Here is a 26,204-nt window from a genome sequence, read left to right on the forward strand (position 1 = left end):
TCATCTCAAAACTTTAATATTTAATTTCAATCTTAAAATTTAACAGATGCAAAGGCATTTTATGTATCATCTGCAAACTATGAGGCATAATTAAGGATGCACGAAACCCATTACCCATCTCACAACCAGCCCACGCACAGTCCCCTGAACTGACCTGTGAGGTCTTCCTGTCCACACCCTATTTGCTACCTCAGGTACAGCAGGTACTTGAGGGCTGCATTTCTAATCTTTTGCTTCTAAATAGCTCTACCTTGCTTTCTGCACATTTCTTCTCCTTCCTGTCTGCATGCGGGGTTTCTCTTTCCTTTGGGCTTTCAGCAGTTTGACCAGGATGTGTCTACCATACAGCAAGCGATGGGAGGCGTCCCCTCGTCCTTTCCTCCCATCTCTTGTCCTTATTTGCACTAGATGAAGAGGCTCGTGGGGCCCAGGCCAAGGCGATGCAAGGGACTCCCTGGGGAAGGACTGGGATGAGGGCTGTGGCAGCTGGTCCTCCGCTGGCCAGGAGTCTGCCAGGGCTTGGACTTGGCTGGTCCCCAGAAGGCTCATGTCTTGGAAGCTTGGTCCCCAGCTGTGGTGGGCCTAGTGGGAGGTGATCTGGTCCCTGGGGGTGCTGCCCTCGGAAGGGACTAAGCCAGGCTGGAGGAGTGTTCCCACTGTCACAAGAGCGAGCCTGACCCCGAGTTCCCTGGCTCCTGTCTCCCAGGGATGACTCTCACGTGTGCTCCCAGCTTGTGAGGGCGTCCTCCAGGAGGCCCTCGGGGCAGTCGGGGAGGTCTCACAACTGGACCCACTGAGTCGTGGCCTGCAGGATGACACAGCTGACCAAACAGTGTGGGTCACACTCCCCACAGGGAGAATCCAGGTGTCCCAGAGTTGGGTGTGCTCCTCCCTGGGGTGGGGGCTGGGTGGGCTTCCTTGGGACCCTCCACCAAGAACGCTGAGCCTCGTCTAAGTCCAGAACCCTGGGGTCCACGCCCTGCCTGGGAAGAGGGGGTACCATGTGACCGGAGGCAGGCCCAGGGAAGGGCCAAGCAGCAGGGCTTCCAGGAGGCTCTGCTAGGAGGACCAGCCACGCCATGTGCCCCTGGGAGAAGGGGACACAGAGGCCTGAGGGGAGCACCCTGGGAGGAGATCTCTGAAGACAGAGGGGCAGGGGGCCGCAGCAGGCAGCAGGCTGCAGAAGCAAGACACAGCCCACATCGGCATGCAGCCATGCTTTCAGGATAAGGGGACCCAGGATGGACACATCTCACATGGGAGGAAAGAAAGGAGTATGGCAGGCCACCTAGACCTCCCACAGAGTCCTAGTAAAAGATACAAGGACAGAGTGAAGGCCGGGGTGAGAGGGCAGGGTGAAGGCCGGGTGTTACCCTTCTTGCTACACAATGACAGATGTAGCAAGTCGGTCAGGAGTTAATGACGCTGGTGATCTCCTGTGGATACCAGATACCAGATACTCCTGGCTCCGTGCAAGCCAGGTATGATCTGGATGCCCAGGATAGGTGACATCAAGGATTAGTGGATGCTCATAGATGATCGCCACCACATCTCCTTACAGGTTGGAGAAGCAGCCCAGGGGAGGATGTGGCTTGCCTGAGCCTCGCGGTGCAGAGTGGGGACTTGGACGGGGCCCACGTCCAGGCGTCTGGCTCCCCTCGCCATTCACTGTCCAGGGTGCCTGGCCACTGGCCCACCCCATCTGACTCTTCCTAGGTCTCTGAATGACATTTGCATCTGGGGGCATTTTTCACCTGCCCCCAAATCTCTCTCCGGTGTTTCTTTCAGGTCTGCTAGCAACCAACTCTGCTGTTGTTTGGCTTAAAATGTTTTTATTTTACCTTCATTTCTGAAGAATATTTTTTATGAGTATTGATTTTTATAATGGCACCATTTTCCCTTGAGTGCTTTAAATAGTCCACGAATAAGTGATGTCTACCACTCTCCACGGCAAAGTCAGCTGCTGGTCACTATGAGTTCTTCACATCGAATGTGTCTCCTTGTCTCTGGTTTTGTCTTAAAACAATACATACATGTATATATGTATGTATGTATGTATGTATGTATGTATGTGTATATATGTAGTTACGTATTATCATATATATTCATACACTGCCTGTACATACATATTCTAGGTCTTTGGTTTTCATCCGTCTTACATGATGGACTTGGTGTGATTTTCTTTGCAGGTGCTGAAATTAAGTTTCACAGAGTTTTCAGTCAATACTTCTTCAGATCCTGCTCTGCTCACTCTCGCCAACTCTTGGTTCTCCAAGTTACACAGGTCATAGACTTTTTTCCTAACTAGGTCCTTCTGTGTTTCCCATCATTTTTCTCTTGTTTTAATCTATTTGCTGGGTTTTCTTCCGATCCATTTATCCTGTCCTCTGCGGCGTCTGACTCACTGTTAAACCTTCTGCATTATTTATTTCAGTGATCCTATTTTTCATTTCCAGGACGTCAACTTGAATCTGTCTTTTAAAGGAAGATCTCAGGCCTGGAGTACATTTTTCTTTCTTTTTTTTTTTTTTTCATTGATTTTCCTGGACATACTGATCGTTGTTACTTTGAAGCTCGCGTCTGATAACTCGGTCCTCGTCCACTGTGGGGTCTGCTTCCTGCTCCATCCTTGTTATTTGTTTTGGTCTCTCGACCCGGCTTTCGGCTCGGGGAGTGGGTTCCGCTTCATAGAGCTTGTCTTCTGTGGGGCCCACGGAGCGGGGCTGATGTCTTAGTCCCACCAAACGCTCATTTCATGCTTATCTGCCGCCTTTCTTTCCTTCGAATGCCCACCCCTCCTAGGGCCTCAACATTCAGGTCTGCTAGCAACAAACATTCACCAGGACCCACCTCTGTGCTTGTCCCCAGCTCCACTTCTGTCTCCCCAAAGCTGTGAGACTGACCAAAATGTCTTCTTGCTTCTTGAAATTCCCTTAGCACCTAGAAGCACGGGGCCCTGAACAGGTGTCCTGACTTACAGGTGTGGCTGACGGACGTCTGGGGTGGACGTCGAGTGCTCTCTTCCAGGAGAAAGGCCTGCAAGTGCGCACTGCCCTCCTGGCCATCGGGCCCAGTGTTATAATCTCACAGCAGTGGACACCACGGTCTCGGTGGCCCTGCTCCCTCCTCCGCCTCTGTGCGCAGACTCCCTGGAGTGGAATGTTCTGGAAGTTCCGAGGCCGCCTTCAATGCACCACTGGCCTCTCAGTGTCTGGAGCATGGCTCTGGGGTTTTTCTCGGTCACTCTCTGACACCTTCAGGCTGCTGTTCTGTTGCTGTCACTCAGCGTCACAGGGTCAGTCGCACACAAGTCACACTGCATCCTACAGCCGAGGACGCTGCTTCTCACACCTCCAGAGGGCAAATGTCAAGAGCAAACCAGCATCAGTGGACTTAATTATCACATGGATGTTGGGAGTTTCCATTCATGGAGGACGCCACAGGCGAAGTCTCTGAGCTGTGGAAAGCGGGAGGCAGAGCTGGACTCTGCACGACGGCACGTGATGGGTGACGTCCAGACGGTGCTGGGTTAGATGTGGTGTGTCCCACGCCCGAGGTTCATGGGCAGGAAGTGTGCTCCCCAGTGTGGGGTGCTGAGGGGGGGCCGCGGAGGTGACCAGGTCACCTTCTCTCAGAGGTGGATCGGGTCCTCTGGCTCGAGGCCATTTCCCATGGAGAGTGAGCCTGGCCTCCCATGGCGGGCCTCCCACCCTCCTGCCCTGTCCTTGTGGCCATTCCCTTTCTCTTCTCCGCTGTGTTGTGAAACAGCCCCACGGTGACACCAGGTGATGGACTTCCCAGCCACTAGAGTCGTGAGCCCAACTGAGCTCTTCTCTTTATAGGTCACCCACACCAGGCCTGGCTGCAGTGTCACAGAAGGGACCAAGCCAGCAGCAGCCTCAGGAGTCGAGAAGTGGGCAAGCGTCAGGGACAGACAGCAGGAGGGCAGGCCCACGGCTGCCCAAGAGGGCGGGTTTCACGAGTGAATCAAAAAATGCAGCCGAGGACAGCACTGGACACTGCAGGTGGGCGGGATCGGAACGCCAGGTGAATGCAGATTGAGTGCAGGGGAAGGACTTCCACGCTCAAGGACATGTACTGAACCTCGCTGAGTGGGCACGGGAGGATGGAAATGACAGCGAGGATCCAGGGAAGGACAGTGCAGTCCATCGACAGGGTTCCGAGTGGCTGGCAGCCAGGGGGGGAGCTGCACAGCCAGGGAGGATCTCCTCCACGTTCTGAACCCCAGATGCCCCGGGTCAAAGCTGAAGACCAAAGCCATCACAGCAAAGTGGGGACAGGTCAGAGGGCGGACCTCTGCCATCTCCCAGCAGGCGCTCGGTGCTCCAGGGCAGAGAGTGCCTTAGACGGTCCCGCTGAGTAAATTCACACCATCATCTACCCATTGTGTCTGATTAGGTTCTTTTAAAAACTTACTTCTGTTCAGTTAGTGAATTACTAATTATGAATTAATTACTGGTCAGCCCCAAGTGGAGGGTCTGCCGTATCCACAGACGACTCCTCTTCTCGCTGACCTCTGAACAGTGCTCATGCAGAAGGCCATGTGGTACCTGCCTCCCAGCATCCGTGGAAGAGGTGGAGACAGGGGACCACAGGACGTCCTTCTGTAGGTGACCGCCCTGAAACCCAGCTGAGTCAACGCAGAGGACAAGAGGCAGGGGACGGTGGTGTGGAAACCAGCAGCGCAGACCCAGAGTTCAGAGCGGAGGCAGGGAGCCTGGCAGCCTCCTGGGAGGGGCAGGGTGGAGGCTGCCCTGGGGCCACCCCTGGCAGAAGCCTCCTGCCAGCCCTGGAGGTGAGTTAGCAGCCCAGGCTCCAGGGCATCTTCAGAGCCAGCCGACTCCAGGGAAATGGCTCGTTGCCTTTTAATTAGCTGAGCAACCTCGCAAGAAAAATCTCCTCCAAAGGCGGGAGTCGGGGTCCCTTCACATTTCTATTTCTGTTCCCAAAGACCTTGAACAATAAAATCCAACTCAAATGAAAACAGCCGTGATGGTGGAGGGAGCCTGAACCCGGGGCTCCAGCCACCTTTGACACCAACACCTCTGCGCACACCTGTCTTGAGCACACGCGTGCAGTCCAGGCTGCACCGCCAGGGGGGGATCCTTCCCCACACCAAACCCAGCTCACCTGAGGGCCAGGGCCGCTTGGCCTTCCCAGCTTCAGCAGGAGCGGCCCCTGCCCGGCGTCCTGGGCATCAGTCCTCTGCCGGTGGCTTTATGTACATTAGCTCTGCCAACGTGACCATATCATGACCGAAAGCAAGCTTATCAGAACGCCACCGTTAAGCCACAGGAGGAGGGTCAGTCGTGACGCTGACCTAAGAATCACATAAGGAATTTACCCCAAGACCCTCAACACACTCTGCCTGCCGAGGTCGGCTGTGGGACCTTTCTGAAAATGTATCTGGACTTCAAAATGAAGAAACTTGGACCAGAGATGTTTTTTTTTTCTTCTAAAAATCTCCATACAGAGAGAAAAAGGGTGGGGAAAGGTGGGGAACCCCATGAACATGGAAGGGAAAGTAAAAGAGTAGAGAAAGGGGGAGGGGAGAGAAGTGGGGTTCTAAAACAGAAACCTCCACGTGAACTGGGGTGCCTGGTCCCACGGTCCTCACACTGCGGTCAGATCAGGAACACGGCCAGGTGTGAACGGCCTGCCCATCGAGGTTCGCTCTGCTGCAGCTCTTGGTGCCCGTGACTCAGTCCTGCAGAAACGTCGCTTGTTCAAGACCAGATGCAGACAGACCCAGCGGGCCTTCTCCAGGGACAGAGGCAGCCTCTAGAACCCACCTGAGCACCCCTGCGCTCACCACCCCTGGGTCTGGGGTGGGCAGCCCCCTGCTAGGGAAACACGCTGGATGCCCACAGAATTCTGCCCTCCTCCGTGGGCCAGTGTGCAAGGAGGAGAGAGGGGCAGGGGGCTCCTCATCAAAGCTGAACAGAGTTGAGGGGGCTGTGTACTGATAGCTCAGTCCCAGATGTGGAGCAGGGGCACTGGGACATCCAGAGCCAGCCCCTGGTGCCCCTGGTGCCAGGTGAGGAGGTCGTGGGCACTGCCCTTGGGCAGGGTCAATGCTGGTCTCGTGGACTGAGTGATTCCTCAGGAGGGCAGGTTGTCACAGAGGGAGGCCACCCACACGCTTGGCCCTTCTGCACGAGGCCAGTTCCCTGGATGCTTCCCCGCCAGGCTGTGACACAGCCTGGACCCTCACCACAGCAGCGTGCCAAGCCGCTTGGACCTCCCGCCACCATAAGTGGAGCCAAGGGAGCGTCTTAGTTCACGGAGTCCCCAGCGCAGCCTCCTGTACGCAAGGCACATGGCTGAATCAAGTCCCCAAGCAAAAAGACCCCGGAGCTCAGAGGACAGGCCAAGGGGCTGGATGGAGCACGGCACCAAGGCCCTTTTGCAGCTGGCCCCTCAGGAAGGCTGAGCTGCACCCTCCGAGGGATAGGGAGCAGGCAGAGCCAGCGGGGCTACTCCCACTGGGGGGCTGGCACCCCGGCTGTGTTCAGGTGGGAATATGCTGACCCCCATAGGGCGAGGGATGCAGGCCAGGAAGGGGCCACTGAGCTGGCACAACACAGGGTCAGCAGCAGGTCTAGGGACACTATGAATGTCACAGTCCTCTCACAGGACTGTGCTCTGGATTTGGGGCAGGTGCTGGGTCCCTTGCTGTACCTTCTGCTCAGATGCCATCCTGCTTGGTCAGGGGCAAGGTCTCTCGGTGGCTCTGGTGGCAAATGAAAGCTGAGTACAAGGCCTTCCAAATGCTGCGTCTCCGCATTGCTCCTGTCTGGCGGGGAGCGGCGGTGGCCCGGGGAGCTGTCATGCCCACGAGTGTCATTATGACAGTGGCCTGGACTGAAGGACGAGCCATAAATACCACGGACAGTCAGAGGACAGAGGCCTCCCTGGCCACCTGGAAAGCAAGCCCCACAGGGAGACCTGCTCATCTGCCACCCCACAGGTGACCCAGGCAGGGTGGGAGGGGACCTTGGACATGACATGTCCGACTCCATCATGTGACAGATAAGAAAACAAGGACAAGCGGCTCGTCCAGGGTCACACCCGGCCATGTAGAGGGCAGAGAGCAGGATCCAGGTTTCCAGGCGCTACCCCCCACCCCCCCCCCTCAGTGATTTCCTTGATATTACAGACTAATTCCTGCTAAAAACCTAGATGTCACCTTGGATTCCTCTCCTTTCCCCAACACCCCTCCCCCACAGCCTATAGTCACCAGGGTCTCCTTAGGGACTTCCAAGCACACCCCCAACTGGGCTGCTCCTCCCCACACCCTGCTGCCTCTCAGGCCCACCTCAGCTCATGCCAGGCTGGCCTCCAACCTGGAAGAGTTGAGTCCAGACCTTCACTTACCCCAGAACCTCCAGTCCACAGAGCTACCAAGTGAGCTCTGACTTCCTGAGCAGCAGGGGACGCCCCCATCCACAGGGACACTCATGCCCAGACTCCTAGCCCAGGCCACCCGACTTCACTGCCTGCCGTCCACCTCCCCGCTGTCCACAGGCTCACGATGCTCCCGTCAGATCAGCGTTCTTTCTGTGGGAACCTGGCCTCGTCCACCCGCCCGTGTACCAGACGCTGGCAGGTCCTGCATACGGATTCCATTCCCGTGGATCCCCACGTAGCGCCCCCACGGCTCCCGTCCCAGCGGCACCCTCTCCCCCAAAGAGCCGGCCTGGCCTGCCATTCCCAAGCAGCCGCTGTCCCCACCTGTGGCCCCGCTAACCCCATGGTGGCAGTGCTAAGCCACGGCATGTGTCCCCTCCCTGTCCTCAGGGCCTGTGCCTGGAATCCGCCTGGTGCGCAGGAGCTCTCAGCAGACACCAGGTCAGTCACCTGGGGACGACGGCGACAGCGCTGCTCTCTGTCCCCACACACGTTCTTTTTAATTCACCTGGAATGTGACAGAGAGCCCCGCTCCATGCTCGGGAGAAGAGTTCACTTCTGATAACCAGAGAGAAGCGGGAACAAGGCCCTCAGCTCCTGCAGGATCTCGGTGAGGACTCTGATGCGGCCTCTCCAGTGTCACGGCCACACTAACACCAAACAGATGACAACTAGGAGAGCCAGCAGCTTCCTGCTCTGTGCTCCCCCTGAGTCCACCTGGAAACCAAAGCCCTGGGCACGGGCGCTGAGGAGGCCTAGTCCTCTGCGGGGGTCTCCTCTGCTGGGAGCCACGACTCTCACATCCACAGGGAAACGAGGTGGAAGAGGACAGGAGCCTGTGGCTCTGCACCCTGGACGCACCCCCGTCCCTCTGGGGAGACCCCATGGGACCCGCAGGTCCAGTCCCAGCTCACCAGGGTGACCTGAGCAGCCTCCATCCTCTCTCACCTGACACTCCTGGAGCCTTCTGACTTCTATCAGATTGTCCTGAGACAGTTGTCAAAGGACCAAAGAATTCTGACAGACGGGGGGAAGTCCTTGTGTGAGTCAGGCTTTGATCACTAGTTAAATCCTGTTGGAATGCTCTCAGCGGGCAGCAGGGTCAGCTCCCCATCTCCTCCCTGCTCTGCAAGGCTCGGGTTGAACAGGGCACATGACAATGTGACACCAACGGCCGGGTGTGCAGGGGCGGGGCTCTTGTGGGTACCAGGAGCAGCTTGATGGCAGCAAAGATGAGCCATATCTACTGGGACGGCCAGACGCGGCTCGGGGCTCTCTGCAGTTAATCTGCGCTGCACCCCAAGAGAGGACCGTCACCCTGTGTGGTACCAGAGGAAGTGGCACAGAGCAGGAGGGCCACTCGCCTCTGTCCTGCTGCTGCATCTCGCATGGGCCCAGCCCTGGCTGGTCTGCTGCTCCCACGGTGTTGCCACCTGCCCGGGCCGAGGGGTGGTGTCACTACCATGGTGTCTGCGTGTTCTGGGAATCGAGGCTCCGAAAGCCTGTCCACGGCCCCTCCCAGGTCCTCTGTCTGCACGGCCCTCAGCAAGGCCTTCTGTTGGCTGCAAGAAGAGGTTTGGGCGTCCTCCCTGAGCACAAGGAGTTAGGGCCTGGGACACCTGGGACCTTCCTCATTAAGATGACGAGGACAGAAATGGTGCTGGCATCTGGGGGCACTTCTCACTGGTCTGTGAGGGGTGGTTGGAAGACGGGCTGTGGCTCCTGCCATTGGCTTAGGGGACCGCAACGCAGGTGTCCTGACCCGCTGATGGGCTCCCCTTTCAGTGAGGGGACACGGCCACCTACTAATGGAAGCCATGGAAGGTGCCTGGGAGGAGAGGAGCCCGGGCTCTCGGGGTGTCGGGTCCTCCGCAGCGGAGGCAGGAGGAGCTGGCGGAGCACACGTGGCCCAGGGTAGAAAGGAGAACGTGAGGGAGCCCGAGGGCCACCGAGATCTTAGGAAGACAGGCGCCTTAGTCCACGTTCCTCACCGTGGCCAAAAGACCTTTGGCGACGGGCGGGGTGGGGGGCCCTGCATGCCTGGGCAGGGCCTGGAGCGAGGGAGAGATGGCGGGCAGGGTGGGCAGGGCCGCAGTCTCTGAGCCTGAAACGCTACCCCGGTGACACTGGGCGAGGGACACACAGCCAGCCAGGGGCGTTCCTGCTTCATTTGTGACAGTTGGGCCCTTCATCACCCTTCACGGAGCTTTCTGAATTGGTGGAGAACAGCAGGAGCGAAATGAGACACCGAGAGAGAGACTCTGAAATTAATCATCTTGTTTTCATCCGGCGAAGGCCGTGGTCTGGAAACGGGGCCTGGCAGCCGCTTCCCCAGCTCTGACGGACGATTCTCTTTCATTTTCTGAGAAAGAATTTTGATTTACTTCTCTCTGTAAGGTTGAGAGGAGGTGGGGGGGACCGTGCCTCTCGGACTCGCGGTTAGACCTAATATTTTTCTTGACTGTAAGAATCTATCATTATTGGCTCTGGAAAGGTGGAAACACGAAGAAATATGGCACAGGAGCATCCAAAGGGAAGCGAGAAGGTTTAGAAAACAAAGCAAGGACATCCTTTTTGTACTCGGAAACTTAATGCTGAAATATTTCACACTCCAAAAAAAATTCAAACCCCAGAAAGACGGCTCCGACCTTCACGTTCCCCCTCCACGGTCCATCCCTGGGCTGACCCCGGGACCCAGGAGGCCTTTCTCAGCTTCCAAGCCACAAGTAACTTCATCTCTCAGATATATGCGTACAATTTTCAGGGTTAGAAATGAAGCTATTTGATACTCTGCATTTTTGGCTGGTGGTGACTTTTCAAACGAGGAGAAAAAACACAGACGCGTTCTCATTTTCAGAGCAGGAATTTTCTCCAATGGGCTACTCTGGAGTTTGCTAAGGTTACATCAACTTCTGTTTGTGCCACTGTACATGGGTCCCTGATGTAGCATGCTCCTTTTCGTTGCTATATAATATTCCAGAGCATGAATGCACCAGGATTTATCTCTTCACTCTGTTTCTGATGGCTCTCTGGGTTGTTTCCAGTTTAGGTCTCCTACCCAGCTCTCCTACCTGGCTCTAGGCCAGTCTCCTCCCTTCCCCCACTCGGCTGTCTCTTTCCTAAAAACTCGGTTAAGAATTCACAGTCCCTGTGACCTGGAAGGGGGGTTGGCTCCCTGCAGGCCACCGATGGCTTCTCCTGGAGGTGACACATCTCCCCTGATGTGCCGGGGCCCCCTCCAGTCCCTCCCCTCGCTCCAGAGCTGCTGTTTTAGAGTCTGTGGCTTCTGAGGCCGGGATCCTGGGACTCAGGCAGACTCTTCTCTGGCCATTGGCTGGGTGCAGGGCGAGACCACACCCAGACGGGCCCCACACCTCGGTGGGCGCCAGTCCAGCCCCACCACCTGTTCCGCGGGGTGCAGTGAAGGGGGCTCGCTGTCAGTGTGGCCCACACCCCATCTCGAGGGGCTCCGGTGCCCTTTCCATGCTACAGAGACCCGGCAAGCAGCTTAGCGGCCCTTCCGGCAGGTGCCCCGCCTACATGTTGGTTCCGGGGACACATGGGCTCTGGAGGAGGGGGCCAGACTGCCCCTCTCCCACCCTCCTGGGAAAGTCCTAACCTATGCAGACGTTCTGAGCTTCCCAAGAGTGGATGAGACACACAGCCCCCTCAACCTTGGGAGCTGACCACAGTGCAAGGCCCACCCTGGGTACAGCCTCCCCTCGGCCGGCCTCGCGTTGCCTACCCTCCAAGCCCCGCACAGAGCCCCTCCTTCCCCACCAGAAGGCCAGACCGTCGCCTACAGCCACCGGCTGATGCCGGGACCTCACCATGGACACTGCCCTGGTGCCTTCTGGTCAGGAGTCCTGCAGCCTCTGATGTTCACCCATCCCCGGCCGACTCCCCAGTTGGCTGACGGGTGACATGCAGTATCAAGCCCTTGGGGGGCCGGTAGTTGCGGGGCCAAGCCCCGACTGCTCCATGGGAAGCAAGCGCACATGGAGGCTGCGGCCTCATCAGTCAGGAGAGAGTAGGCGGGGCCTTGTCCCTCCTGTCTGTGAGGTCTATCCACAGCTTCAGAGTGTCCCCCTGACTGCCCAGGAGACCCCAGAGCACACAGAACAGGAGTAGGGCTTTTTCTGGTGGGTTCTGTATCATGGATGGGCTGAGGCTTGGCACCGAGGACTCTCTGCACAACCCAGGGTGTGGCTTTTCACCTGCCCGGGCCTTTCAGAGAGCACGGGTCTGGCGGAGACCTTGGGCAAAGGAAGCAGGACAGCGTCCCCCGCCATCAGCACAAGTGTGCCAGCCAAGCCCAGGGCTCGGGGACAGCACTCGTCCTGGTCCTGGTTTCTTTCCACTCCTTGGCGAGCCGAAAGCTCAGCCTCTGAGTTACATTCATCCACTATCCCTCCTTCCAGGTGCTAGTCCCCACACCTCGACAGGTCTGTTTTAAGTGAATGTCACATTGTCATCAAGGTCACTGTCATCATCCCAGGACTGGATGTCGGCCCCGTGTGTCTGTGGCTGGACTTCTGTAGGCACCTCAAAGACAGCATCTGTCCATTCCTCCCCAGGGCCAGGGACGGGCCAGAAGCTGGGTCTAGCGTGGTGAGCAGGACACCCGGCATTCGGAAACGGAGCTTGCGTTCTCTCTTGAAAGGACAGATACGCCTGCGCTCCCGGGCCTGGGGGGGCTGAAGCAGGAGGACCCCGAGTTCAAAGCCAGCCTCAGCAAGACCCCAAGAAACTCAGTGAGACGCTGTCTCTAAATAAAACACAGGGCTGGGGATGTGGCTCAGTAGTCGAGTGCCCACGAGTTCAGTCCCCAGTACCAGAAAAAAAAAAAAAAAAAAAAGAAAAAAAAAGGACGGTCGGATATTTAGATCTTATTGGAAATCTGCTTCCCGAAAGCGTCTTAGATAGGACCCAGGTGTGCTCAGTGTTCGCACCTGAGGAAACGCTGCAGGAACAGTCCGGAAGTCTTGCCTGCGCTCAAACGCTAATGTCAGAGAAGCAGGTGGCCCGAGGCACAGCTCAGGAGCAACACCGACTCCCCGCTGGGAATCGCGAGCAAAACCTGGGTCCTCTTGGGCCCTCTGTGCTTGCCACCAGCATCTGGAAGGGCACTCTGGGCATGCACAGAAACGATGCCCCTTTACTTCAACCCGCCGCACTGGTGAATGAGGTCAGGGGCTTGGAGACTGAGGCTGGCGGGGAGATTTCAGATTCCACCAGAAACGGGTCACTACCCGATGACCTTTAAAATTCTACTTTGGGTGTCCTGGGGAAAAGGTTTCCTTTCCACATGTTATTTAAGATTAAAAAAATAATAAAACAAACAACAAAAGACCCCCAAACTCCGATGAGGCCAGCTAAGTGGGAAGAGTGAGCCACAAGAAGCTGTGGGCAGCTCACCCGTTGGACACCGACTCAACCTCGGGGACAAAGTATTCTCCCGTGAGGTCCAGGTTTGGCTCTCCTCAGCTCTCAGAGGACAGATCTAAGCACAGGCATCCAGGGTTCGAAACTGGAGGGCGTGGGGGGGTGTCTCCCAGACTCCAGGTGTGCTGGAGGTATGGGGTATTCCCAGGCGCTCCCTGGGAGGTGTGCAGGAGGGTTCAGAGGGCAGGTGATTGGGTTAGGAGGGTCTTGAGGTCACTCCCTGGCAGGGACCAGCTGGATGTAGCTGCAGGTGGATGACTGACTGTGGCTGGAGGAGGTGGGTCCCTGGGGTCTGGCTGGAGGAGGTAGGTCTCTGGGGTGTGGCTGGAGGAAGTAGGTCTCTGGGGTGTGGCTGGAGGAGGTGGTCCCTGGGGCTTGCCTACGGGGTGACATTTCGTCCCTGCTGAGCAGAAGCCCCTCTGCTTCCTGTGGCCCTGAGCTGAGCTGCCTTCCTCCTCCACTCCTGTCCGCCATGATGCTCTGCCCCACTCGCGCCAGAGCTGTGGAGTCGCCATCCATAGACTGAGACCTTGGAAGCTGCGAGCCCCAAGCAAAACTCTCCCTCCTCTGCGCTGTCCTCGAGGGGTCTTTTGGTCACAGTGGTGAAGAAGTGTCTAAACCCCAGGTAAACCTGGAGAGATCCTTGTTCCAGGGTCACAGATCCGTCTCCTGAGCCATCTCCCTCTGTCCTGTCCTCCCAACAGTCCCCCCTACGCCGCACCCTTGACCCCCAGGCTCACTGCCACTTGAAGGAGCTCGTGGTCTTTCAATGTGCACTTTGTAGGAACGACACCAGATGATCCACAGAGGACGTCTGTGTCCTAACGCTTCACACGTGTCCACCCAAGAGAAAGAGATGGTATCACGCTAGGCCAGGGAGGGGGCTGAGGTGCGGGGAAATTAGGAGACTCGCCTGAAACACGAGGTCAGCACTGGAACCGGGGCTGGATCCAAGGGGCGGGTTCCGATCCCCACTTGTGTGTTGTCTGGAAGTGCCTGGACCTTGCAGGGATGTGCCAGGTGGCCCAGCTCATCATTCTTCTTCTTCTTCTTCTTTTTTTTTTTAACTAAACCCTGTATTTTAAAGACTTCTCTGCGTTGCCACCTATGTACATATGGACTGCTGGGAAGTAGTCCACAGATTGCCTCCAACGCACAGGGACACAGGGGACGAATCAGCATCTCCCTGCACGCCCTTGTTCAGTTCTGTGCAGGAAAGTCTCCAAGAATACCCACTGGCACGTGGGCTCATGCCAACCAGGGCACCATTCAGCACCCGCAGACGCCTAGGCAACTTCGTAATGCTGTCTGGGAAACACACACTCATTCACTCACTCACTCACTCATGCACTCACTCACTCACTCACTCATGCACTCACTCACTCACTCATGCACTCACTCACTCATGCACTCACTCACTCACTCACTCATGCATTCACTCACTCACTCATGCACTCACTCACTCATGCACTCACTCATACACTCACGCACTCGTGTACTCACGCACACACTCATGCACTCACACATGCACTCACACACTCACACACACACACACACTCACTCTTGCACTCACTCGCACACACTCATTGCCCACATGTGACAGGCTCGGTGTTAGGACCTGGGATGTGGATAAGAATCATGGAGATGCGGAGCCTCATCACTCACTGCTCAGCCCTTGCCAGCTTGGAAGTGCCCCATCAGCTCCGTGGGGAAGGAAGGTCCCATCTCATTTTATTTCCCCTGTGATTGTTCACCTCATTTTCAAAATCACAACCCTTTATTCCATTCTGAAATATAAACACATTTAACTGAATGAAAACGTCACTAAAATCCTGTTTTCCTCTATATAACTGTGAGCCGGGGCTTCTCGGGCAGTATTCTCAGTGAGGTGGACCACGTGCATCTTTCCAACAGTGGCCGATGAGTGTTTCATGCCCTGCAGAGGAGTCTGCAGAGACTGGTTTTGTTGAGTTGGGCTCAAAAGCAGAGGCACTGGCCTGAGGGGAAACCGTGTTTGAGGATTCAGGGGAAACGGAGTGCTTTCTGACTTGCAGTTTCCAAAGAGCATGCTTTTAATTGCTTGGATGCTATTTTTGAAAAAGCTCAGTCCTTTGTGTTCTTTGGGCCAACGTTCTGTAACAAAACTTCAGACTTCCTCTGGTTTGCCGATGAAAGGTTTTTGCCATCAGAGGTCAGGAGTAGCTTTAAGAGACATCTAATTCATTCTAGAAAGAAGGGCTTCAGAATGCCACTATTAAAAACCAATAACCACAAACAAACATCAATGGCTTATAGTTAACTTTCTATGTAGAGGGTCCCCTCATTTACTCCCCAGAGAGTCACTTTTCAACAATATCCACCACCTGAACACACTGTTCAACCCTAGGCAGAGTAATGTCCACTTAAAATACTTCCTGATTGAAAATGAATGCAAGGGTGTTCTGGGACATGAAGGGGCATGTCAGGATGATGGAGTGACCACTAATTTGTGAAGATACTTTAGTATTTACAAGGCTAGAGGATCTTTATTCCATAATGTACTGAGCCAACAGCTCAAAACGGACACAACTCAAACTTAACCCTACAACTACACCAGGCATAGAAGAAAACCTAGGAGGCCTGGTGTTAGACAAAGATTTCCTAGGACCCAAAGTGTGAATTGCAAAGGAAAAAAAAACTGGACTGCATAAAAATGGAAAACATTTGCAAAAGACAATTAAAACACAAGACAGACCCTAGCCCAAAACACTTGCAAATCATTATTAAAGAGTTTTCCCCCAGACCATACAAAGAAATCTCAAACTCAATCAGAAAGCAATCAGTACAATAAAACACGAACACGCCTATCGCTAAAGAATACTAAGCAAATTCCAAAAACAGCAACCTCAATGGGATGCCACTGCATACCTATTAGAGGAGAAAAATTTTAAAAGAAAATGAAAAGTTGAGGACAACAAGTGCTGGTGAGGACACAGCACCTGGATGGCTCACGTGGCGTGCGTGGGAGTTGGAAGGGCACAGCCACTTTGGAAAACGTCTTTGCAATTTTTTTTTTAAATAAAGTGAAACATATGGACCAGCAATCCCGCACACCCAGGTGTTTGCTCAAGAGAAATGGAGGTTAGTGGCCACACACACACCTGAACTGTCCACAGTGGCTTTATGCATCACCAGTCCAACCTGGGAGTAATTCAAACACCTTCACTAGAGAGAAGCTGGGTGCAGGCTCAAGAGGCCCTGGGGAGCCCCGAGGAGGAGCAGTGCACCAGCCACCCACCGCAGGGAGGAGCCCAGACATGGCGCTGCGGGAAGCAGCCAGACCAGGGGCGCCACACGCCTGCTTCTCCTCACAGGACACTGTGGAGAAGGCAGAGGCACAGGAAGGGACCAGCACCGCGGTGGCTGGGGCTGGGGCTGGGGGTACCAATTCCCGAGGGACACGGGGAACTCTAGGGATGATGCAGGTATTTGTCTTTGTCACAGTGGAGGTTTCATGAGCAGATAAGTTATCAAAACTCACAGAACGGCACGAGTACAAAGGGCATGTTGGAAAAGCTCTAATTAACATGGCCATTGTACATTATTTATGAGAAACAGTGAATCTCAATATAGGATCACAATGTGTGTGGATCAGATCGGGGGATTAGCATCTCCGTCTCTTATCTTTCCATTATGTTCAAAGCCCTGGAGTGCCTCTCCTTCCTCCTAGAATGTGACAGTCACAGTGAGCAACTGTCATCTGCCGTGCCATACAACACTGGGACTTGTTCCTCCTCTCTGGCCATGTTTGGTGCCTGGTACCCACCTTCTGTCTCCCCTTCCCACCGGCCTGCCTTCCAGCAAGGACAATCCTACTCTCTTGCACTTTGAGATGGACGTTCTTTAGCCTCCACAGAAGAGAGAGGACCGTGTGCTGTTCTGCGACTGGCTCATTTCACATCACACAATGTCCTCCAGCACCATTGATGTTGCTGCAAACCACAGAATTTCATTCTTTGTAATGGCCGAAGAGCATTCGTTGTGCACACACACGTCCCATTCATCCGTGCATCTGTGATGGGCCCTGAGGTTTGAGCCCGTGTCTTAGCTGCTGCGAGTGCCGTGGCGATGAACTTGGTGGGAGGGATCTGAGGTGCCCATTCCACCTCCTCTGGCTGTGCAGCCACTGGTGGGATCGCGGGGTCATGGGTGGATCTAATCTCAGTTTTTTGGGAGACTGCACAGTGTTCCCTGTGAGGGCTGCACTGTGGCGTACGCTCCCACTCGCGGCGTGCAAGAGTCCCCTTTGCTCCCCGTCCACCGGCACTTGCTCCGGACTTACTCATTATTTTTCATAGCCATCTGGCTGGGCTGAGACGGTACCTCGTTGTGGATTAGATTGCCATTTCCCTGATGCCCCAGATTTCTTCTTCTTCTTTTAAGATGCATCTATTCAGATCATTTGCTCATCCCCAAACTGATTTTTCAATTGCAGTTGAGCTTTCTGAGTTCTGACCACTGGATACACAGCCAGAGAAAATCAGGGATCCCAGCCCTGGTCAGACAGTTTGCAGACACTTTCTCCCATTCAGAATGAGGCTTGCCTCTCCGCTGTGCTGACGGCTCCCTTTTCTGTGCAGAAGCATCCCAGTTTATTATGATCCTTTTATTTATTTGTGCTTCTGTTTCTTGTTTCCAAAACTGCATGGCCTCCGCTGGGTCCTGAAGCATTTCCCGGGATTTTCTTGCTGTGGTTCTTTAGCTTCAGGGTTTGCATTTGTTGGTGACCCATTTGGGACTGATTCTTTTGCATGGAGAGGGAGCCAAACCTCATCCTCCTGCACACGGCCCCCGGCCCCCCAGCACCACTCCTGGGGAGCCATCCTTCTGGTGCCCCTGGCAACGTCGGGTGGCTGTAGGTGCCTGGTTTGTCCCGGGTTTCTGTTCTGCCTTTGGTCTCCCTGGTCTCCAGGTCTCTACCAGGCTGCCCGGGTCACTGCCCCTGCCCTCGTCGTCACTGCTCTAGAAGGGACAGCTTTCGCAACCTCTATTTTAGCAAATCTGTTCTTGGCATATGAAGGTGCTGCTGTTTGCATGTGGACTCTGCACCCATGACTTTCCTGAGGTTATTGGTCAGCTCTTAACCTCCTGGTGGGGTCAGGCAGATGGGAAGTACGCTAATCCCGCCTTCTCCCTGGGTCAGGGTGGGCAGTGGGTGCGGCTGCTGTGGAATCTCTGATACACAGCGTCATTGCAGCCAGACGGGGCTCAGGGCAGCGGAGGTGACGATAGAGCGCATGGTGAGGAGGTCTTTGATAAGGGTCTCACATACGGATTCATTCAGACACGCGGTTGCTTTCTCCTCATCCCAAGATTTGAGGGTGCTTTACTCCTAGGAGGAGGCAGTAGGTACCTTCCCAACAGGAGCTGGTTCACCTGAGCCCCGCCACCATCTTTCTCTGCACCCACGGGTTTGTCCCAATCTCAGCATGTTAGGGGCAGAGGCCAGAGCTGTACTCTGACACCTACAATAGAACCAGGCCCTTAAGAAATGAAATGTAAAATTGCAACTAGAGATTTAAGGCCTCGTGTTTGCAAAACGCACGCTGCTCTCGTGCAGTGGCTGCCCTTGGGTGCCCTCCGGGAGCGGGCAGGCGGCAGACGCTCCGAATGGAAGGTGCAGTGGTCGCCCACCTTGCCAATGGGCCTGAACACCTGGGCAGTCAACCCGTGGCCTTCTCAACAGCCAGAGAGAAAGGGAGTGCTCCTATCTGTGAAGGGCTCCAGCCAGCACCACCCGGGCACACTCCTGTGTGACAAAGCCCAGTTACTACCCAGCAGCAAGACCCACGATCGGAAAACCACTTCCATCAGCGCCAGGGGCCTGCGGTTGGCTGGTCCTGCAAAACCGAGAGCCCACTTCAGGCTGCGCGGAGGCCCAGGTGCCCGGGCTGAGTGGCTTGGCTCAGCGCTCCCAGCAGATGCGAGGGAGACCCCGATGACGGCGTCTCAGGAGCTGAGCAGAGGAAGGGATAAAGCAATACTGATGGATGGCTGAGCACCACCGCAGGGCACTGCCCAACAGGAAAAGACCAGCAAGCAGGATGGCACCGAACAAACAGGCCTGGAAGAGGGGACAACTGAGACCCACTGACTGCTGGCACCCTCCCCGACCCCAAGGACCACCTTCTGTAGCAAAACTATTGTTTGCCTTGGTCTGAGGGACCCCCCAGTGCTCCTGGGAGAGACGGGCAGGAGGGCTGGGGTGAATGACCGATGAGGAGTGTGCGGATCCCTGGGTAGGGAGTCCCCGGGTGGTGACCCGTGGGCAGGTGGCTCCCTGGGGATGTGCCCTGTGATTCACTTTGTCCCTGTGGAGCTCGCTGTCTGCTTCCTGGTGCCAGGTCCTCAGCTGCTCTCCTCCTCCACGCCCTTCAGCCATGAAGTTCTGCATCCACTCCAGCCCCGAGCTACGGAGTCGGCCGTCTGTGGACTGAGACCTCTGAAACTGTGAGCCCCCAAATGAAGTTTTCCTCCTTAAAACTGTTCTTGTCAGGCCTTTTGGTCATAGCAGGAAAAAAAAAATCTGACTGAAACACATATTTACATCCGTAATTTCTAAACATTAAGTCAGGCCTAGGAATTCAGAGTGGAAATGAGGACAACTCAAACCCAGTGAATGTTTCCTGGGCACCTACTATGTGCTAAGTACCAAACCAGAGAGTTCACACACATTATCTCCCTGGACCCTCTTGGCAAACCCAAGGAGCAGGGTGGTATCGTCCTCTCCACGTAGAGTGCAGGATGGCGGTCCTGAGAATTCAGTCCGTCCACCTTCAACCCAAGTGAAAAGCAGGGAAACGGCTCAACGTCACAAATGGACCCAACAAAGGACACCCAAAGCCTCCAGGCATCTGGACCTGGATGTGCTTGGATTTTCATATCCTTCAAAACCCGCAGCCCAGGGGTCCTCAGGCCCAGAGCTTAAAGCTGACGTTCACCGGCTCTGGACGCCCACAGATGTTGAGTTGTTCCTTTTGATGCTTTGATGCACAGCTGACTGGAAGGTTGTTCTGCCACAAAGACGTCAAGTTATCACGGGTCTGATTTATCTTTTAAGAGAACAATTTTACCTTCTCTTCTGTTTTCATCTGTGAGGAGAGAGTCCAGCTCTTGCACACACACAGAAGAGGAGCCGTAAAGTGTGATGATTCGGTCAAAGGTGCGGCCACTTCTCCAAGGGTATTCTGCCACGAGTGACCATGTCAGGCAAAGCTGAGGGACCTCACCAAGAGTGTTTGCGGGACGAGAGCAGTGATTCCCACTTAGGGAGCCAATGGGTCTGAATGCTCCTCTCTGTGGATGACCATGCAGCTCTGACCTGGTACCTCGCCTGCATGGGTGCCTGCCAATGATTGAGGGTGTTTAGCTTCCCCGATTTGATCCCTGTCCAGTAGCCAAGCACCGGCAGGCTCAGCTGCAACCAGGAGCAGCTGATGGGCAGACCTGTGTGCACAGAGCCGTCTCTTCGGACCTTCTGTTTGTTCCCCAGATTCTGCAGCTCATAGCAGTCATATGGTAGCAAGGGGACAGAGGGTCAGGACCACCGCACTGAGCCCCAGGGGTTGTCCAGCAAGTCAGGAGAGGCTTCTGCAAAACCCAACCCCACCCCTAGCCGGTGAGCAGAGGCTGACGTATTCCAATCGATGGTCTCTGAGCAACCCAGCACAAGAAGGTGCTCCGTATACTTCACAAAAACCGCCCGCCCCGCTTGGCCGGTGCATCTCCTGAAAACAGAGCCCTGCTTCCAGTGTTCCTGGCTTTCGTTGCTGACGGCATAGAAACAACAGATAAGGCAGCAGCAGACCCAGGGCCGTGAGCCAATGTCCACGGCACCCACTGCACAGTTACAACAGGAATAGTGTGTCCCCTGCTTGCTGGAGACGTGGGCCTTTGAAACCAGAGCTGCATTTACAAACTACACATTCTCATTAAGAATTTTGGCAAAGTGAAAATTTATGATAATTTCATGTGACGAGGGCCCAAGACTTCATCTTCATTATCACTGGGGGAAAAAAAAAAAAAAGAGCTGGCTGGGCAAACAAATAGGGTAAACAGAATTACACAGCTATGTTTAAGTAACTGCAGGAAAAAGAAAACTGCAAGGGACTTTGGCAGCTTAATTGAGGGTATAAAAGGATGCTAATTACCCATGTGTCTCAGAGCTTCCATTTAAAAACACTTTGCAAAAGTAGCAGTTAGTTCCAATTACCTTAGACATGCGAGAACGGGGGGACCGTGTGCTCAGACCCCACTTCTTGAAAATGCCTGAATCATGCCACGTTCCTAACCAGCCCAGGCTGGCCTGGCTTACGGGGTCTGAATTGATGTGGTTCTGTGAAAGACACAGTGAACGGGAAGCTGATCCTGGTCAATGTGGCTCAGGCTGGGGTGAGCCTTGTGGAACAGACAGAGCCACCCTGGGTCTCACTCCCAGGGGGACAGAGCACGCAGCCAGGTCTCCCTGGCTCTCACAGCCCCAGGAGCTTGTTCTGCTATGGTGCTAATGACCCTCTGTCCCGAGCGACTCTAGGTGAAACGGTAGATGGGACTGGTCTTTGTGGTTCTCTGTGACCTGGGGGGCTGAGGAGAACAGAGGGGCACGTGCAGAGGAGGTCTTGGGGCCACGAGGTCAGCGGGGACAGCTGTGAGCTGTGGACAGAGCAGATGGTCCTCCTCCCCAGCCTGCTGTCAGCTGAAAGGAGTGTCCTGGTGCTGTGGGAGAAGGGACGGTAACACCCTGGTCCAAAGCTCTGCTCCAGCTGGGCACCCGCCCCCCTGGAAGGCGGCATAGATTGCTCAGGCCAGCACTGGGCTGGAAGCCCACAGGGCTGCACTGGGCAGCGGCTCAGCAGGTGGGATGGAAGCTCCCATGCAGCCTGCTCGCTGCTCATTAACCTTCCTATCTGGGAGGAGGGCCCTGTCCTGGAGCTGGAGCCACAGCGGGCCTCCCCTGGCTGCCAAAGCCACCCCTCCAGCTGTGGCTTCCACCAGATCCAACGCGCCAGGCTCGAGTCCCCAGCAGAAAGGAAGGTGCCTGGGCACACAGGTGCCAGCCTCCAAGCAAAACCACCCCAGCACGCTGCCTAGAGGGAGGCCAAGGACAAGGCACTCGAGGCTGTTCTGGTTGGTGGCATCTCTGCTCTCAGAGTTAAAAAGAATGAAGTTTAAATCCAACGTCAGCTTCGACCAGAGTATCCCTGCTCCCATCCACCACCCTCACCAGTTCTCCTGTCGGGATCCACAGCCAACGTGTCCCCTGGGCCTCTGAGGCACCCGTGTATTCCGAAAGGTTCCGGGCCTGGCCCTCTGCCAGGCTGACTCTCCCCCTCTTGCTCCGTTGCTTCTCTGTGGCACCCGTTGCGGACACAGGAAGGGTCCCCTGCGAGCTCCCGAGTGCAGCCTAATTGCCCCGGACTCCAGGCTCATGGAGATCATTCCTAACCGCACCACGGAGTCAGAGCGTCCTCAGGACAAACTCCTGCTTTTTCCTGGTAACTGGGCCTGGGTCAGCCTCTGACTTTGTTGGGTTGATGTTTTCAGTTAAGAACAAAAGTGCTTTGTAGGGTAAACCACTAAGGAATGTGAGGACAGGGTCATGGACACCACAAAGTCCCTGAGCAGGGCGGACTGAGGACTAGAGAGAAGGCCACTTTTCCAGGTCAGGTATGTCATGAGGGTGGTTTGGGCCATGCTGTTCAGGGCTGGGCTCTGCAGTTCTCCCGGAGGCAGCAGAGGCCTCCGTCCCTGGGCGAGGGCTGCCTCCACAGCCTCCCGCAGGAGGTTCTGTGCAGAGGAGGGAGGGCTGTGGGAAGGGCCGAGTCGCTCCCGAGAGGGCAGGAGAACGGGGACTGGACGGGCACTTGACCCATCTGAATGCACGTGAGCTTGATAAGGACGACACCTGGGGTGGGACCCCTGCTTCCTCCCAGGACTCAACAGTCAGACGGCTGGCATGTGATGTTCAGCCTGACCGGTCCGCCCCACAGGTGGTGGGACACACGTTGCCACAGTGCTGCCAAAGCAAAGCAAGGAAAAGCCACACCACCGTCCTCATGTCCTCATGCCACCAGCTCCTGAGCCGGAGCCAGCAAACACCTGCGTGAGCTGCTGCCAAAGGAGCGCCCAGCGATCAGTGTTCCCTCTGCACGGCTGAGACTGGCCTGAGTCTCGGGGACCTGAGCCACTAACACACCCTCACAAGGCAGTGCCTCAGCGGGGGTCACCCTTCACGGGCATCCCTGGTGCTGAGGTCACCCTCCACGGGCATCCCTGTGGAGCTGCCCTGGGGGAGGGCCAGCCGAGCAGGCTCAGGGTGCCCACACACAGAGAAGGCCACACAGTTCTCTCCACCCCTGTGGGGGACACAGAGCTGTCCACAGAGCCGGCCGGAGGGAGGCCAAAGGAAGCAGGCGAAGCTCCGGCAGGCCCTGGCCCAGCCGCCCGGCCATCTCACTGCACCCCTGGTCCTGTCAGGGTCACCAAGACTCTGGACACCAGTACCCAAGAACACAAGGGTGGCTGCTGGTGGTCACAGACACGCTGAAGGATTCTGAACTGCTCAGAAGAGTTAAAACAAGTGTATTCAACAGAAATGTGATTTATAGCTTGCAACCCCAGAAAGAGAAAGGGTCTGGGGACAGCTCATGTGTTCAGTGGATAAGAGCATCCACCCAGTGGAAACCGGACACACAACATGAGGAGAGTACAGGTGCGTCCCCAGTGTCTGCAGCCCCCACACAGAGGGGGACGCGGGTTAAACTTCACCTCATCTATTCTAAGACAAAGCCTGTTGGGTTGGATGTCTTAAAATCCAGCTATAGGCTGCTTATCAAGAAAATCCAGGTGAAAATACACAGAAATGTAGAAAATAGAACTGTGAAAGAGAAAGCATTAATAAAATGGTCTAAAAATAGTGGGATGATAACCAAACCAGAAGATTTAAAAAGCAGATTAATCTCTAGCTAACCTAAGAAAAGCCTATAAGTTATTAAGTATAAAAAAATCACTCAAAGGAACCGTTTCTTGCAAAGAATTTAAAAAGCACCATGGCTGCCTCACTAGAGAAGGGAATTCAGCCTAAACGCCCCGGGAGGGCGCGGGGCTCAGCCTGGGCCGCAGGAGAGCAGAGAGCCCGCAGAGTGTAACCCCCGGGGCATTTCTAGACCCTGTGAAGGAGAAGGCTGAGGAAATCCTGGGAATGCAGCCCAGAAGAGTTAAAGGCTTGGTCAGGGTCCAAGGGTGCTGTGGCTTAGGACCCACTCACCCAGAAAATAAACGATAATCCAAAGGGAGATTCAGTGAGAGCTCTGTAGGGTCCCAGTGCAAAAGAGCAGAAATCAAGTGTGACGGACGGTGTGTTCCTCTGCCTCTCCCCACAGAGTGCCTGAGACGGGCCCCCCAGGAAGAAAGAAAAGGGAGTTGTTAGCTTACAGTTTGGGGGAGCCCAAGAATGGGTGGCCCAATGGTTTGGCCCCTGTGAGGGCCACAGCAGGTGGCAGAGGTGGGGAGCACTGGGAGAGGTGGGAGAGGGAGCCAGAGAGGGACCTACCCAGAGAGGAAGCCAGAGAGAGGGAGGGACCCATCCCCAGGGAGGAAGCCAGTCATTCCTTTAGGACACTGTCTGGAGAGAACTAACCCTGGAGTCCCAGGGAAATCACCTTAACCCTACCCCAGGACAGGGCCTCAGGAGCTAAGGACACCACCCCACCCCACCCCCGGGCCCCACTCATTAAGGGTCCACCACCTCCCTGCACTGCCAAGGGATGGACTTCCTGATACTCGAGCCCTTAGGGGCACACTCAACCCACAGCTGACCGCCAGCACTGGGGGAGTATCTGAGGTCTGGGTAGAGGGTTAATTTGACTCTCGTATTAGGGACATCATCAGGATGGTGCTGACCAACCCCAGGGACGCCGGCTAAGCCAGTGCCGGGTCTCGGCCACAGGTTTACGTGGCCACGCGGCTGCAGTCCTTGCTCTCTGGGCTTCTCTGCCCCTTCCCTCACTGCCGGGTCTTCCACTGGGGATGTGCAGGAGGCCTCTCTCTCCTGGGGATGCCATGATGGCTGTGTCTCCAGCCATCCAGGCCGACTTCGGCTGGAACCTTCTCCCTACCTTTGCTGCTGCCCAGGACACCAGAGTCACCAGAGGTAGGACACTAAGTCAGAACAGATCAACAGGAGGCAAGCGCAGCACCAAGCCGCAAATTGACAGAGGCCCCGGAAGGGGTCAGGAGCGAGAAAGCCCTGCAGGACAGGCAGGGCAGGCAGAGCGCCCTGAGGTCAGCCTCCGGGCAGAGGTGAGGCCACCACAGAGGTGGGCAAACGGGAGCTCTCGGAAGGCACAGGGGAGACTGTGGTGGCAGCAAAGCTCTGGGAAACAAGTCGGCTGTCCTTCCTGGAGCTGGAGCTGGGCGGGGCCTACAGGGGCTGCCCCACCTGCCGCAGGGCCTGGGAGTCACAGGGCAGCAAAAAGGCGGTCAGCCCAGAGCCTGGAAACAGAACCAGGTGGAGGATATGAAAACGCAACCCTGACACAGGGTGGCCTGGGAGAAGGAGGAGGGAGATGGAGGGAGGAGGAGGGAGAGAGGGAGGGAGGAGGAGGGTAGGAGAGAGGGGGCAACACACTGGTAACACCCGTCCTTTCCCAGCACGTCCCTCCCCAGGGCAGGACAGTCCCTGGGAAGGAGATATCCATCCAGCCTACAATGGCAGTCTCTGGGAAGGACCCGAAACATCGATGCCCAAAATAAATCCTTTCCCAGGGACAGTGCAGCGGGCCCTGGAGGGAAAGAGATAAGCACTGAATGCTGAGCGCTGGACCCGCCATCCTCGCTGATGTGTTGTGTCCAGGTCTTGCATGGTCCAGTGGTCCCCTTGTGTGACCTACATAAGCACAGATTCCTCTTGCAATCGGGGCCATTTTCTACCCAGAAAGTGACCCTCTGACTGACTGTGCCACTGCATAAAAGGCAGAGCTGGTCTGTGGAGGCTGCCTCCGTCCGGGTTGCTTGTCCTCCACGATGGTGCTGAGAGGCTTTGGTTCTTTCTGCTTACACAAGTGACCAGTGATGCAAGACTGGACACATCAATGAAGGTGCACTGGAGCGCTGGTGGCCCTGTGGGTCTATGGGGTCTGGCGTGAGGCCGGAGGTAGACTGCCTCTAGGCTGATGGAGACAGGACCTTGCAGAGTGGACCCCACCTCCCCAGGTCAAGAGCCTGGGCTAGAGCCTGTTTTCTGTGTCTGACCGTCTGACCGGAGGCCCACACATTCTGTGCCACCCCAG

The 26,204-nt window shown here is 55.7% G+C and overlaps 1 protein-coding gene and 1 long non-coding RNA gene across 16 annotated transcripts in view; both read right to left on the reverse strand.

Moving 5' to 3' along the window:
• On the reverse strand, positions 1-24,614 carry LOC144367480 (uncharacterized). 11 transcript variants are annotated; one of them, XR_013426906.1, is made up of 5 exons: positions 8,380-24,614; positions 7,882-7,939; positions 6,703-6,885; positions 5,152-5,728; positions 1-4,974 (listed from the first exon to the last, which is right to left on the reverse strand). It is a non-coding gene; the product is annotated as an uncharacterized LOC144367480 (long non-coding RNA). The 11 variants fall into 11 exon arrangements; XR_013426899.1 differs by lacking the exon at positions 7,882-7,939 and adding an exon at positions 7,940-8,081 and having other exon boundaries at positions 8,380-24,613; XR_013426900.1 differs by lacking the exon at positions 7,882-7,939 and adding an exon at positions 7,940-8,081 and having other exon boundaries at positions 8,346-24,613.
• Caln1 (calneuron 1) overlaps positions 1-26,204 on the reverse strand; it is a 319,860-nt gene that overhangs the window by 72,139 nt on the left and 221,517 nt on the right. The window lies entirely within an intron of this gene.

Source organism: Ictidomys tridecemlineatus, chromosome 10, assembly GCF_052094955.1.
Source record: "Ictidomys tridecemlineatus isolate mIctTri1 chromosome 10, mIctTri1.hap1, whole genome shotgun sequence".
In the NCBI taxonomy this organism is placed as follows: Eukaryota; Metazoa; Chordata; class Mammalia; order Rodentia; family Sciuridae; genus Ictidomys; species Ictidomys tridecemlineatus.